At 32.8% G+C, this 15,102-nt stretch overlaps 1 protein-coding gene across 6 annotated transcripts in view; it reads right to left on the bottom strand.

Annotated features, from left to right (window-relative positions):
- LOC132700300 (tropomodulin) overlaps nucleotides 1-15,102 on the bottom strand; it is a 224,886-nt gene that overhangs the window by 193,039 nt on the left and 16,745 nt on the right. The gene's annotated exons all lie outside the window — the stretch shown is intronic.

Below are 15,102 nucleotides of genomic sequence, written 5' to 3'. Positions count from 1 at the left end.
ACAAACACGTTTTGGTTTTTTATATGCGAATATTATGCAATAACTTCAGAAACTTTTTCAATTTGAAAAGTAACGTTTCTATATTTTAGTAACAATTATCATTTTGAAATTAACTTTGATAAAAGTTATTCGATAAAAGTGTTCTTTTTAATAGTTACTTTTCTTCATTGTAACCTAATATATAAATAAAAATAAAGTTGAACAAGGAATGAGAGAGATAGTAAGTAAAGTACGGAATATTCAATAATGTGCCACCGAAAAATATTTGGCTATATTACTTTTTTTAATTTAAATAAACGTAAGTCGTAACAATGTTTTTCTAAATATAGTCTCAAAGTGCATACCTAGTGCAGACCTCTGAACTAAAGTATCTTTTTAGGTGATTTTCGATATATTCTCTATAAACTTTTGCCTCGAGATAAAAAGTGTCTCTTTAGTTCCTTAGATACCATCTAATTTTTTTTCCGAAATTCATTTAAAAAAAAAACACTTTCAAATTCCTGCTCTAAAGTACCTATTATCCAGTGTGGCTTAAAGACGTTACCTAGGGCTGCGAGCCACTTCGGATATTTCCGGTGATATATTAGCCAGCGCTTTGGTTCTGATGGTAAAGCTACGCATATAGTATGCAACACCTTGTTGTAAACTTCTTTAGTCACTCATTTATTAAGCACTCGCTCCGTTCGTGCCAAATAAACCAATATGGCGTTTATCAAACTTGTTTAGCAAAGATTTCTGAAGATTCTTTTTAAAGGAAACTTTCACAGAATAATGTAAGACTATTTAAAAATATTCTGCATTCTACCTGCATCGGTGGTTGATAAAACTTGCTGACGTTTCGCAACCATCCTGGAGATCTCACAGCTGGTCCTGTTCATAAATTTGACCGTTACAAGAAAAATATGTTCCAGTCAAGCATTTTTCAATTCGGTTGAGTAGGTTTGGTTCCAGATGCCCGAATTGCAATATATCTGAAAGAGCTATGTCAAAACTAACCAGAGAAACAGAACAAAAAATATACGACTATGACAAATAAAGTCATAAGCAGTTGCCGAAAACAATAATGAAACCGAAATCTCATTCGATCAAATTAAAAATTAATCAATGTAATCAATTCTTCTACGAGTGAAATATCCGAAAATCCATAGAAATCTCTAAACAACCAAACAATCTTAACCGCGTCTCTGTCTTTCACCAATATGGAAATCCGAGACAATGTTCATGTCCCTCCTTTAGCTCCGCCTCTCTAAAACAGTATATAAGTGGGTTCAGAATAGAATGTGAGAAAGCTTCCCTTAAGCTCTGAAGAAGCCATCAGGATGAGTGGCAAAACGTCAGCAAACGTCGACAAACGATGCAGAGGGGATCTATAAGATCTATAAGTAGCATTCTGAAGAAAATGTTAATTTTGACGAGTAACGAATGCCTCTCTTATCGCAGTTGTCTGTGTTCTTTATAATTTTATAAAAATTTAAAAAATGCTTATTTTTATTAAAACTAAAATAGTAACCTCTAATTATTCCTCCTAAATATTCCAAATAACTAACATCGGCCCATTTTAGACCAACATTAAACACACAAAACACAGTAATATGATGCCTCGGTTGGCCTCGTAAAAGAAAATAATTGAAAATGATATTAATTTCTAAGTTAACAGTTTTTCTTAATTCGATACAATAATTTATTGATCTGCAAATAAGTCAACCGTCAAGAACTTAGAAAACAATTTAAAAAAATTATATTTAAATATGAGTGTTAATTTTTAACAAAACTTCTGGATTCCTCCTGCGTCGGTTTTTGCTGGGTCGAAATTGCTGACATTTCGCCAATCACCCTGTTGGCTTCTTCAGAGCTTGACTGAAATCCAGAAGTCGCGGTTAAGATTGTTAGGTTGTTTATAGATTTCTATCGACTCTCGGATTTTTCGTTGGTAGAAGAACTGATTACATGCAAGAATTTTAGTTTTATCAAATAAAATTTTATATCCGGTTTCGTGATTGTGTTCGGCAACAGCTGATGGGTTTATTTGTCTTAGTCGTAAAGTTCTTTCGTATTCTTTGAGCCTAGTTGATATTTTTCGACCGATTTCTCCAATGCATTCTTTGCCGCATATTCATGGAATGCTGTAAACTCCTGGTATCTCAAATTTAATTTTATCTTTGACGGACCGAAGATGTCGAGAGATTTTGGACTTTTGATATGTGGTCAGTGATATTTTTAATGTAAGTCGCAAGTGTAGGATTGCTTTCGGCCTGATTGCCATTGGAAGGTTGTGGTGAAGTGTATATCGAACGCTTAATATCCTTAATGTGGAAATTATTAGAGAGAAGAGCAGAGAAAGAGGTTGAATTAATGTTTTAATTCTGGGTTCAGTGACTCGGGCTGAGATAGTTTTACGGCTCTGTAAACAAGAGAGATGTTGAGAGTTTCAGGAATAGTAACTTTGGTAAAGAGGGATTATTCGTCGAAAATAACTAGAATATCTTGTGTATCTAATGTAATTAAATGAACACCAACATGGGAATCAGTCATCCGAGACGGTGTTTATGCAACTCATTTAGCTCCGCCTCCCTCAAACAATATGTAAGCAGGTACAGAGTAAAATGCGAGCCAGTTTCAGTCAAGCTCTGAACATGCCACAGGATGATTGGCGAAACGTCAGCAAGTTCGACTCAGCAAAAACCGACGCAGGAGGAATCCACAAGTTTTGTAAAAAGTTTTACAGTAGCCTGTGGAAGTTTCTTTGAGAAATTAATAATAGTATTAATTTTCAATTATTAAGTTGTAAAAAAGTTGTTAGGGCACCCCCGAAATTAACACTTTTTATGTAAATTTAGGTCCAACCAACTGATTAACGTAGTTACAAGTGCAATATTTCTGGCAAACATATTGCCTTAAAATCAATCAAAGAATTACTTTCCGAAATCGGGCTACGTATTAAAGAAAACATCTACAAAAAGAAATTAAGTTTAGCAAAGATCTTTAAAAATTAAAATATCGACCAAAAAAAATAGAATAAAAAAAACAGTTCGCAACAAAGTATTTAGTATTTATATGAATGAAAAATATACATAAGGACGCTAGGATGCTGGAATGTAAAAGTTTTTCCGTGTATATTGGACGCTAGCAAGTTACCTTTATGAAAGGACGCCGACATATTAGTATCTTAAAACAAAAATTATCTTTGTAAAATCTAACCAAAACGATACTGGACGCTCAGAGACGGATCCATGAAAGGACGCTCGGAAGATAGCGGGATCTATATATATATATATATATATATATATATATATATATATATATATATATATATATATATATATATATATATATATATATATATATATATATATATATATATATATATATATATATATATATATATATATATATATATATATATATATATATATATATATATATATATATATATATATATATATATATATATATATATATATATATATATGCAGGATTTGCAGGATTTGTAGGATTTGCAGGATTTGTAGGATTTGTAGGATTTGCAGGATTTGCAGGATTTGCAGGATTTGCAGGATTTGCAGGATTTGCAGGATTTGCAGGATTTGCAGGATTTGCAGGATTTGCAGGATTTGCAGGATTCCAGTCGGATGCAGGATTCCAGTCTTCAACGAGCGAACGGATGATATCCCGGAGTATAGTGTCATCATATATATATATATATATATATATATATATATATATATATATATATATATATATATATATATATATATATATATATATATATATATATATATATATATATATATATATATTTATATATTTTTAAATAGACGAATTGTTATTTATAACTTTATTAACATTTAAATAATGGCTAGAAATTAAATCAATTTATATTTTTTTAACTTACATAATCACGTTTGAAAAAAAATCTTTTTCATCAAGTCTATTTTGTCATGATTTTATACAAAGCAATAATTGCGTCGCATTAATTTTTGAAAATACGTAAAACCAAAATATCCGTCAGTTAAAAATTTAAAAATCACAATAATTTTAACAATCTAGGGAAGTATGAACAATGGAAGTTCATTTCGAATGAAAGGCCGCCAAAAATTAAAATATAGGTTTTAGTTTACCAATCAGCATTTCTGACTTTAGCCAGTCAATTTTCAATTTTTTATAGAAAGACCATCTAACTACGTCGTTACTTGCATTTAAACAGTTTAAGGTATTTTTTCTGTTTTTTTTATGAATACTAAAAAAGATGGCTTTTCAACGTTTTTGTACTTTAGACCTCCAATTTAATAATTAAATAAACCTAACAATCCCAAATTTGCGGATAATTCTAGTTTAGATTATAATAACAATGAGAACTAACGTAAATATACGAATATTATTATCGCAAGCGAATTCGTTCAACCTGGAAACTAATTTAGATAAATCGAAGAACTATCTAGCACGAATGTTAACGGTGTTTATTGCACATATTGAACGCTTTTTTTTTCTAAAGCGTAGTATGTAGTTGTCTCTGGTAACACGGACACCAGTTTGCCGTGAAAATCGTGAAAGTTCCACATTCATGCTATACCGATGGGGCGCTCGGAGCCAAAAAAAAAAAGTACGAGCATCTGGAAGGCGGCATAGAATACTTAAACGATTGTAATGGTTAGTGTAAACAGATTTGAAGCGCTATAAATTCTAAATATGCGAGAGATAAAGCCGGATTTTACAAGTGACGAGAAAACGCATCGGTGTTAAGGTCGCTTATTCTAAAGTAACCGTTTGCTACGATAATTTTCAATCGTCACTTTGTCGATTTTACCGTGGGAAATAAACAATTTATTCCTGTTAAGAAACTAATTGCTATTGTTTATTATAGAGGAGTGAATTTAATTAACGTTGAACTGATTTCTTTAATGTAAATGTAACGTTATTTGTGGCAATTACCTGTTACGAGGTACTATTAGTCATACGGCTTGAATGATTTTACGCAAAATCTTTTGGAAATCTAATCAGTAGCAGAAGCATCAGGACAGAACAGATATTCCTTATTGATAAGCGTAGATATTTTTAAATAGAACGTTACTCAATTTTTTTCCGAAATTCAAAGGAAAACTAAATAAAAAATTAAAACTTTTAAATATTATTAAATATTGCAGTAGACAGTGGATTCCTTTCTGCCTTTTTTTAATATCAAATTTTAAACATAATTTATGCAGCATACCCTATATCTACCTCTTACTTTTTATGAGCAAAAGAATAAATATCAGAAATTTCATTTTGAAACGAACAGGTAAGTAGCTCGTACCAGTAAAGTTCTTAAATTGTTCTTGTTAGCACCGAGAAGTGAATAATATATGAACAATATTATAACGCCACTGTATTAAAATAAACATCAACTGCAAGTGGTAGTTCGTTGCGGAAACCTCAGATAAAGGGGGGCTACAGAATCACCAGAACCGTATGGACTCGTCTAGTTCGTTTCCCAAAATCCCACTGAATTATTAATTTATTAATAGTCTAAATCTAACATCAGAAGTGGGATTGAGCCCGCGTTTTGATTCTTTAACCGCGTGTTAAGTGCCATTATTGTTTTAAACTAAAAAACTAAAATTACCGAAAACAAGGCTACCGTAGCAAGAGACCTTATTTCTGGGTTTTTTGTATAGCGTGCTGTCTCGCGTCAACGTTTTGCCCTCGCATGTCGCCGTATATAGCATAAAAGATAGCATGATCTTTATTTTATACATACCATCGAGAGATGTTTATTTTATATCTGTTGATATATATATTCCAACCACGTCAGTTCACATGTGCACCATTTTTGCATTTTGAATCTTACTCAGTTTTATAACTAACACGATTGGGTAAAGTTCAGTGTACTCTTTCGGTGCATATTTAAAAAAAAAAAGTATTTCAAATTCACAAGAAATTTTTACGAGATGAAATTGTAAATGAATTGCAAGGTAGTGACGATGAATTTTATATTGGCGCGCCTGAAAATGATAGATTGTATAGTGATAATATTAGTGACGAAAGTGACTCTAGTAGTGGTAGTGATATTATAATTATTAAAAGACAGAGAACCAAATCTTGACCATCAAGTTCAAGAAGCAGTGAAGAAAACGAGAATATAACACAAACTGGTAATTTCATGGGGATAAAATAGTAGAACCACAAATTCCATAGATGTTTTCCAGCTCTTTTTTACCGATGGGCTAATAATAAAAATAGTGGAACAAACAAATAACTACACTAGACATAATATAGCACAGAAGACGCTGTCAAAACGTGGATAGATACTACAGTAGAAGAGTTTAACGCATTTATTGGGTTTGTCCTAAATATGGGTACGATAATCATATATAATTTCCAAGAGTATTGGTCAAATTATTTTTATTCCCTACTTAAATTACTTTAAATTATTCTTTTGATCTTTTTGATGGCGCGTTTGTTTTATCAGTTGAGTCGACCCAACCCTTTTCCGGGGTATCGTAAGTGTCGAATTAGGTTTCATCCAAGTAAATAATTGGCCTTTGTTATTCTCTGTAAATCCTAATTTTTTCTAGATATTTCAGTCGCCACTTCCGAATTCTAACAGATTCCATTAAAACTTGCCTTTTGTTAATCTTTTTAAATCCAAAACCCATGTGTTCAATACACTTCCATAAGGTAGTTCTGCCACATTTAACACCGGTTTCATTTTTTCAAGCCTCCTAATTAAGATATCTAATGTAGGCACGCTTTGTTTCTCATATAACTGGTAAATTTTACGCCGTATTATATCTTAATCACTTCCATCTACACTCGAGAAAATGTCAGCATCGCTTCTTTTTTTCCTTGCTGAAATGGGATTATTCACAATTTTCCATACAGTTGATGTTGGAATTTTCGTCAATGTGGTCGTTTCTTCTAAAGATACTTGCTTGTTGGCACCACGTTCAATGAGAGTCCAATGAACATTGTTTATAACTTCCTTAATCTGAATAGAATAGTGTTTTCTACGTTTGGGCGGGAGCATCTCCTGAGATACATTAGACTCGCATATATTTTGTATTACGCACAAAACAACAATGATTATTAATAAACTTAAACTAAGTAGTATACCAAACCAAAGAATATTAAACACAGTTAGGTATAAAATTATTTTTTATTACGGACCACAATTTTACCTGAATTTAAATTCCGAAACTTTAGGTAATAATCTTGTTGCATTGTATGTTAATGACCACCCTTGGATAATCCCATTCAAAAGCAATTGGCCACTTTCTTATATCTATGAACATACTATACCAGACAGGATTATATTATGAGGATAAAATGGTAGGACCGCAAATTCCTGATACTTGTACAAAACCCATAGATTTTTTCAAGCATTTTTTAACAATGAGCTAATAATAAAAATAGTGGAACAGTAGAATAGTTTAACGCATTTATTGGGGTTGTCTTAAATATGGGTACGATAATCTTATCTAATTTCCGAAAGTTTTGGTGACAACATTATAACGCCAAAATACTTGTTTTTAGTAGCATATTTACAGGAGAACGATTTTTTAAAATTTCTCTTAGGACTCGAACTCAGAAAGTCAGTCTCTATTTAGATTATTTGGACAAGCAATTCAAAGAACATTTTTTCCATCAAGAGATATATCAATAGACGAATCTATTGTTGGATTTAAGGGTGAAATTAGTTTTTTAAATTACAATCCTAACAAGCCTACGAAATGGGGGATACGAATTTATGTAGGTAATGGAGGATGACAACACCTTATATGTTTATTCAATTTTACCGTACTAAGGAAGCTTGATATCGGAAGATTCTGCGAGACCTGATTTACCTGTAAGCACAAGGATAGTGTTACATCTGTGTCAACAATTGTTGGACAATAACCCAGGAGGTAGAGGATATCATTTTTACACCGATAGATACTATACGAGCTTGCTACTTGCAGAAGAATTGTTAAAACTAAATGTTCATTTGACATGTACCATTCCAATCAACTGCAAATTTATACCCGATTCTATCATATCTATCATAGTCGACAAGCTTTTTAAATAACCATATAAAACATATAAAAACACAAAAACAATTAGAAACAGTAAACAAACAGTATCACACTAGTTACAACTACAATCAACCACCTGTTTTAATTTTGTCTTAAATAGTCGAAGACCGCCAGCAAAGGGATCAAGAGAGCAACTGTTAAATAACCTCAAGGTTCGAGTTAAAGGAGAAAAATAGCCATAGTTGGCGTGATGAAATTTAATACAAAACATTGGGGAGCTCTGACGTCTTTGATAGATGTTAAAATCAATGGACTGGAGAACCTGACAGATATATACACCGTTCAAAATTTTATAAAACGCCAAGATATCGGAGTAGGTTCTTCTAATTTCCAGACCGTCTATCCCAAAATGCTCACATACCAGAACATAATTAAAGTGAAATTTATTGTAGATATTTATACCCGTTCTATATGCTAGGGACCTCAGATATGCCCTCTATCAATATGACATCTGTAATGTGGAGACCACGCTACTGATACATACGCCAGTGTAGATCTAACTAAGGAGCAATAAAGGGTTTTAAAACAGTCGGATGAGAGCAGTGTACTATTATGGGTAATAAAACCCAGACCTCTCATGCCCTTGTTAACAATATCCTCCAGCTGATCCAAAAAGGTCAGTTTACTGTCATAGATGACTCCAAGGTCCCTAACTTTGGTGACACACTCTATCGTTGTATTGTTAATAATATACCTATTTTGAAGGGTGTTAGTTAAGAGAAAAAAATAATACTAAAACACTTTCCAACATTTAGATCCAGACCATTTTCTCTGCACCACGAACTGACATTATGAAGGTCGCTCTGAAGAAGCTGAACGTCCATAAATGATTCAATTGTTTTGTAAAATTTAAAATCATCTGCTAAAATTCAAAATAAAGAACCACATCACTCAGATCTCTTATAAACAAATTAAAGAAAACTGGACCTATGTGTGAACCCGAGTGCACCACAATTTCGCTGGAAATATAATTGTTGATTCGGACCTGCTGTGTACGCCCTGTTAAAAAGCTGTGATAAAATTCAACCAAAGTACCATTCAGTCCCATGGCCCGAAATTTACGAACAATGACTGACTCTGTCAAACGCATTCGAAAAGTCCGTGTAGACACTGTCCACTTGTTTAGACTTCTCAAAAGCCCCCAACAGATCCAGCTGATAAGTCAGCAGGTTAGTCATAGTGGACCTACCCCGAGAAAACCCGTGCTGGTTGTCACGCATATTTTTTTTACAATACCAGGAAAAATGCTGACAGAATAGTTTATCAAAAAGCTTGGGAAAAACAGATTGTATGCTAGTGATTATGATAATAATAAAAAAATATTTTTTAAAAAATCGCATAGTTTTTATAAAGCGATTTTTTTAATTAAAAAAAGAATCAATAAAAAAATTCTGAGTAGACAGATAAGTAGATAAAATAGTAGCCCCAGTACAGTGTACTCGCGAAACGACATATATACGAGTGCAAAGCCTTAATATTTCTCTCAAGTGAGTCTGCAGCGGATTCGGTTACTCTACCTGACGTGATTATTCCCAGCAATAGGTGGGTTTAAGTATCTCGATTGCAATTTGACATAGGCTGCTGTGATAGGTTTATTATGTCTAGATTTTGAGGGAGAAGCAGGTGAGAGGCTAATAATTGGAATCCTATTGGTCGCCGTACTTGGAATAGCTTAACCCATATTATCCCAAGCATAAAAAAAATAAACAAATACTTTTTTGCTCAGAAATTATTCATGTTGTTGCACTTAAGAATATATTACATGTGTCAAAAGAAAAAACTCGAAACATACAAAAAAATACTGGTGCGCAAACGAACCACTGGGAAAAAACATTAAATAATGTTTTGGGGCGCATAAGATGTAACATATAATTTATACATAAATATAGAAAAGAAAGTTCAAATTCGGCAGAAAACAACTAAAAGTAGATTGTTTTCTAAATAGAACCTGATTTGATACAAAAAAGCGCATAATATTTTATGGTGCGTGAGGGCACCACTGGTAACACCCGGTTTGCTTTTTGTTGATATTTTACAAAGCATGAAGTACGTAAATGCACATTACGCTAATTACAAAAGTAAATTGTTTGGCTGTGGCAGATTCTACATCTCCTTCGGGATTTATTAGAATGAACAATCATGAGGTGACCTTGATTATCATAACGCACTTCATTATGGCAGGTGCAAGAATTCTTTAAGTAACTGTTTTATCAGTTTTTAAAAGTCCCAAAGCAATGTAAGATTTAAAATCAAATCAATCACTTCGTCATCAAAAAACATAAAAAATATTTCAAGCTGAGTTTTTCCAGAAAGCCTATTCTTTAGTTCCTCACATGAACTCAATTGATTGAATATAGAGGTGTGTGAATGTACTTAATCTGATTTTTCTTCCATTTGACAGTAGAAGCAAGTCTGTCGTTTGCAGAAAGCATACGTCTTCTTTTGAATTCCTGGGTTTCATCATCTGATGAGTCCCATTCAGGTTCAGTAGTTGATGAATTACAGGAGTATTGAAGGGCAGCTGTGTCATTCGGTGTATGTAACTCGACTATATCAGTTTATATCTCCTTCGTCAGTCAAAGTATCTACGTCGGGTGGAATATAGACCGCGTCAATATGTTCTGTAAATATTTTTTCACGTTATTTTTAGCATAAATTTGCAAGGAATGGAATGCTACAATACATAAATCCAAATAATACATACGACTTTCATTGTTATTGTCCGCATCCATCACGAGCTCCTCCATAGCCGCATCTGATTCATTTTGAGTCAAATACCTCGGAAATACAACGTTCACTGCACAAGGCACAAACGAATACTAAAGAACACGCTAATTCTTGAAGGTTTATTCTACATGCGCAGACTTGTCTAGGTAACAAAGTTTTGTTTCACAGATAAAACCAGTGGTGCATTCACGCACCAGTAAATATTTTCAAAAAATAAAGCATAATCAATATAGTATTTCCAATGTATGTTTTCTGCGATGTAATCTACATGCTATAGACTTAACAATACAACACAATACAATACAATACAGAAATACAAACCCAAAATATATTTTTTACTATTTTGGATTTACTTGAAAATGTGATACATCGCTTTTGTTAACTTTTGAAGTCATATATAAGATCTTTACTTTACACATAAATTAGCGATTTCTACGGTTTTATGTCCTTTAGTAGTGATAATAATAAAATTTCCAAATGGATGTGCAAAAATATTTCCTGGATATGACAAAAAAAATCATAGAATATGTGGTGCATTAACGCACCACTGGGACAAAATGGGTTAAGAAGGAATTTATGCTAAAGTTTTTCTGGTAGCCTTGATTTCGGTAATTGTTCAGTCCCAACCCACAATCTCGTTTGCGAATGTTTTTGATTTGTTGGCTCGACCCTTAATTCGAAAAAAAAGTTATAGAAAAAACCTTTCCGTTATTAATTGATAAGTAAAAGTACGCAAAGGATTGAAATTTTCATTTTTATTGGATGTGGAGACACAAAGAAACTGAAGAAGAAGTATGTAATTTGTTTAACGCAAAATATCCAAACAGACCCATTATAACAACCACACTGAGTAAAATTGAGAGAAAGTTTTCCGAAAGTTTATGTAAAAAATCGTCTAGAGTCAAATCAAAAGTAATGAGGACACAAGATTAAACATTTTATTAGAAGTTGTAGGAGAAAATTCCAATTCCCAATCGTGCATGTTCTGAAGTAGCTTCAAATAAAGATGTTAGACAACAAACATCTTTGGTTGTATTAAAAGAAGAACAGTATCATCCGTACAAGATTACATTACTGCAAGAGCTGAACGAAGACGACGCTGACAGTTGACTACATTTACTACATAACTACTAAATCTACTACAAAATTGTAGGTATTGGAGTACAAGTAATGCTCGATTGATGGGATAAAATCATACACACCATCCACAAAAAATATATATTTGGGAGAGGAGTTGTTAATAATTATCAAAAATTACAAAACAAACTTGCCGTATGTTACAAGTTTTAATATTGCCTCCTTACCGTTGTATATTTAATGCCATAGAATTGGCTCAGTGCAAAATATTTGTTAATAAAAATATTATAAGTGAGGCGGCATGATGGTACTGTAGTAATATAATAAAAGAATATTGGTAAAAAGAGAATACACTTGATATAACGCTACCACTAATTGTTATTAATGTAGGCGAAGGATTATTTTCTGGTAGTAGCAGTTCCAATTTTAGTTCTGTTGTTTCATGTTTCATCGTAAATAAATACTAAATATAGTTTACTTGTATTGTACGACCAAAAATATAGTCCATTTATTGATTTGACGTTTTAAGTACTTTACGGTACCTTAACCGCAGACCTCCGCAGGATCGTGGTAAAACCCATTCCCACAGATGATTATTCTGCATTAAGAAGGTCTTGCCTGAGATGGATCGTCACGAATATTTGTAGACATTTGACATTTTTATTTCGTATATATTACGGAGGTATTTGAATGTGATCCTTCCAGTAAGTACGTATTTGTGTGCCTGATTCTCGAGCTTTGGCCCTCCGAGGCTGTTTTTTACTTATCTTACAGGTAAGTTTGAAAATAATCAATTTTGTCTTGTGTACCTGCCGATTAACAACATTCTTCTTCTTGTTTGTCAACAACAGTCTTTTTTAAGGCTATAGATTATATTCGCGATTCGTTAGCACAACAAAATGGACATGAAATCGTGAGATTACCCCCGTATGATTGTATATTTAACCCGATTGAGATGTATTGAACTGAGGTGGCTTTTACTTGTTGAAAATCCATTTATCAAAATAAATAAGAACCAAAAGTTCAGATTTTCAAGAAATTATATATTTTTACATGATAATTGTTTCGACAACACCGGATCTTTATCAAATGTAATATTTACAAACTACCTGCTACTATATATACCGAAAAATGACAATAAAACCTTAATTAATGGTGTTGTGCTACACACTTAAACTCAGAAAAACACATTTTTGACAACAATTTTGATATTTTACATACAGCCATAAAAAGCAGAAAATTGGAGATTAACAAATTGATTAACGATCAATTAGATTTAAATATCTCTCCTTTATTGAACTTAAATTCTCACAACAACATTAATTAACGTTTTATGGTTATTTTTCGGTATATATAGTAACAGGTAGTTTGTGAATATTACATTTGATAAAGACACGGTGTTGTCATGTAAAAATATATAATTTCGTGAAAATCTGATTTTTTAGTTCTTATTTATTTTGACGAAAGCTGGTGTTCCAGACTAGCCTTTCGGCTATTCAAAAACAACGCCGTGTCGGGCGTGCGCGGCCTTTTTTGGAACTCTAGGGGTCGGAACCGAAACTTGCGATAGAAATTATTGTGAGTGGAGACGAAACTATGGTTCTCTACTATGACGCTCTATCGAAAAAAGAATCAATGGAGTGGCGTCGTAAGGGTGAAGCAACTCCAAGAAAATTCAGAGTGTGCCAGTCAACAAAAAAGGTGATGGCCACGATCTTTTGGATTGTGAAGGAATTCTTTTGATAGATTTTAAAGAAACTAATACAATGGTAAATATTACGCAATATTATTACATAAATTGCAACACTGCATACGTGTAAAATGTCGAGGAAAGTTGACCAGAGGCGTGCGTCTTTTGCACGATAATGCACCTGTCCATACTGCTGGCGTTGCACAAGCTGCCATTTTAGAGTGTGGGTTCCAACAAATAGATCATCCTCCAAAAGAACCAAACCAAAAGAATATTTTTTTAAAGGGATTGAGTTGTTAATAAAGAGATGTAATAAGTGTATTGAAGTTAAGGGGGATTATATTGAAAAATAATAAAAAATTGTAACTCTACTATGTTTCTTTCATATTCAGGCCGGAAAATTTTGGCGCTGCCCTCGTATACTTACACACTATCCTTTAAGCGGACACCTCCCATAAGCGGACGAAAGTTATAGAACCTTGAGTGTCTGCTTATGGGAGCTTTCACTGTATGTGTTTAGAGTGCTGCAACAGATAAGGCTCTTTAACCGCTAGAAATTGACCAGAAACGTATTTTAAAAATAATATTATTAAAAAACAAAACATATCCTAAGGAATTGTTTACTGAAGCGAAAGTATTAGATATTAAGACTACCAAGCCTGAACAAAATCAGAAAAGAATCAGTCGTTCAATACAAACCACATTTGTATTAAGCGAGACAATACTAATTGTATCAGTGCCAATTGTAAAATTTACTTTAGCGCAGAGTCTTTCCACCATTCCATTAAACGTGCAAAATAGAGAATATACAAAAATTAAGAGGTTTCCTGACTTCTGCTTGTTTAGTGCTGACTAAAAAATTCTGGAAATGATAAATTAAATGTGAGAAACTCAAAAATTAATACCAATTTAGCCATAACTATTGCACACACGAATTTCTCAAATGCATTGATAACTTTTGGAATGTATTATCTGATTGCTTACATAAATGTGATTGATTGATTGGCAATTTCCAGCTTTTATTTGAAATTTCTTTAAACGTTTTGTTAAAAAAATGCAATGCAAAATTTGCGAAAATAGATGCGCGCACACTTTTTCCCCTACCGAATAACATACAAAATTAGTGTATGTAATTAAATTTATTAAAAATATTTCGCAATATACACCTGATTCCATCAAAAACTGCCAAAAAAATCAAAAGTTATTCTCTAAACATTTTATTTCCGTTAGCTAGTTTTTTAATCTTTATGTCGGACAGGTGGGTAATCTATTTTTCAAGTCTATCCTATTTCTATTTATCTTCCAAACATATGGCGGAGTATATTTGTAGCCACAATATATCGCATTTTAAATATCTTTCTGGTAGACGTAAAAATGTGCATTTTAAATTAAGTTTTGAAACTTGTCAACCGTATAGTTTTAGGTTGCCGCATGTTGGATAATGCAGACGAAATGACGACACCCTCAGTAGTTCATCGGATAAAACACGTTTCCAGGAACGTCCAATTGGTGGACCCAATTCAGAAAAAGCCGTTCTTCGATTTCTCGGCAAGCATGAAA

The sequence above is a fragment of the Cylas formicarius genome, unplaced genomic scaffold (assembly GCF_029955315.1).
Source record: "Cylas formicarius isolate icCylForm1 unplaced genomic scaffold, icCylForm1.1 PGA_scaffold_4__25_contigs__length_36172078, whole genome shotgun sequence".
In the NCBI taxonomy this organism is placed as follows: Eukaryota; Metazoa; Arthropoda; class Insecta; order Coleoptera; family Brentidae; genus Cylas; species Cylas formicarius.
The sequence above is the reverse complement of the archived record's forward strand: the minus strand, read 5'-3'. Positions and strand labels throughout refer to the sequence as shown.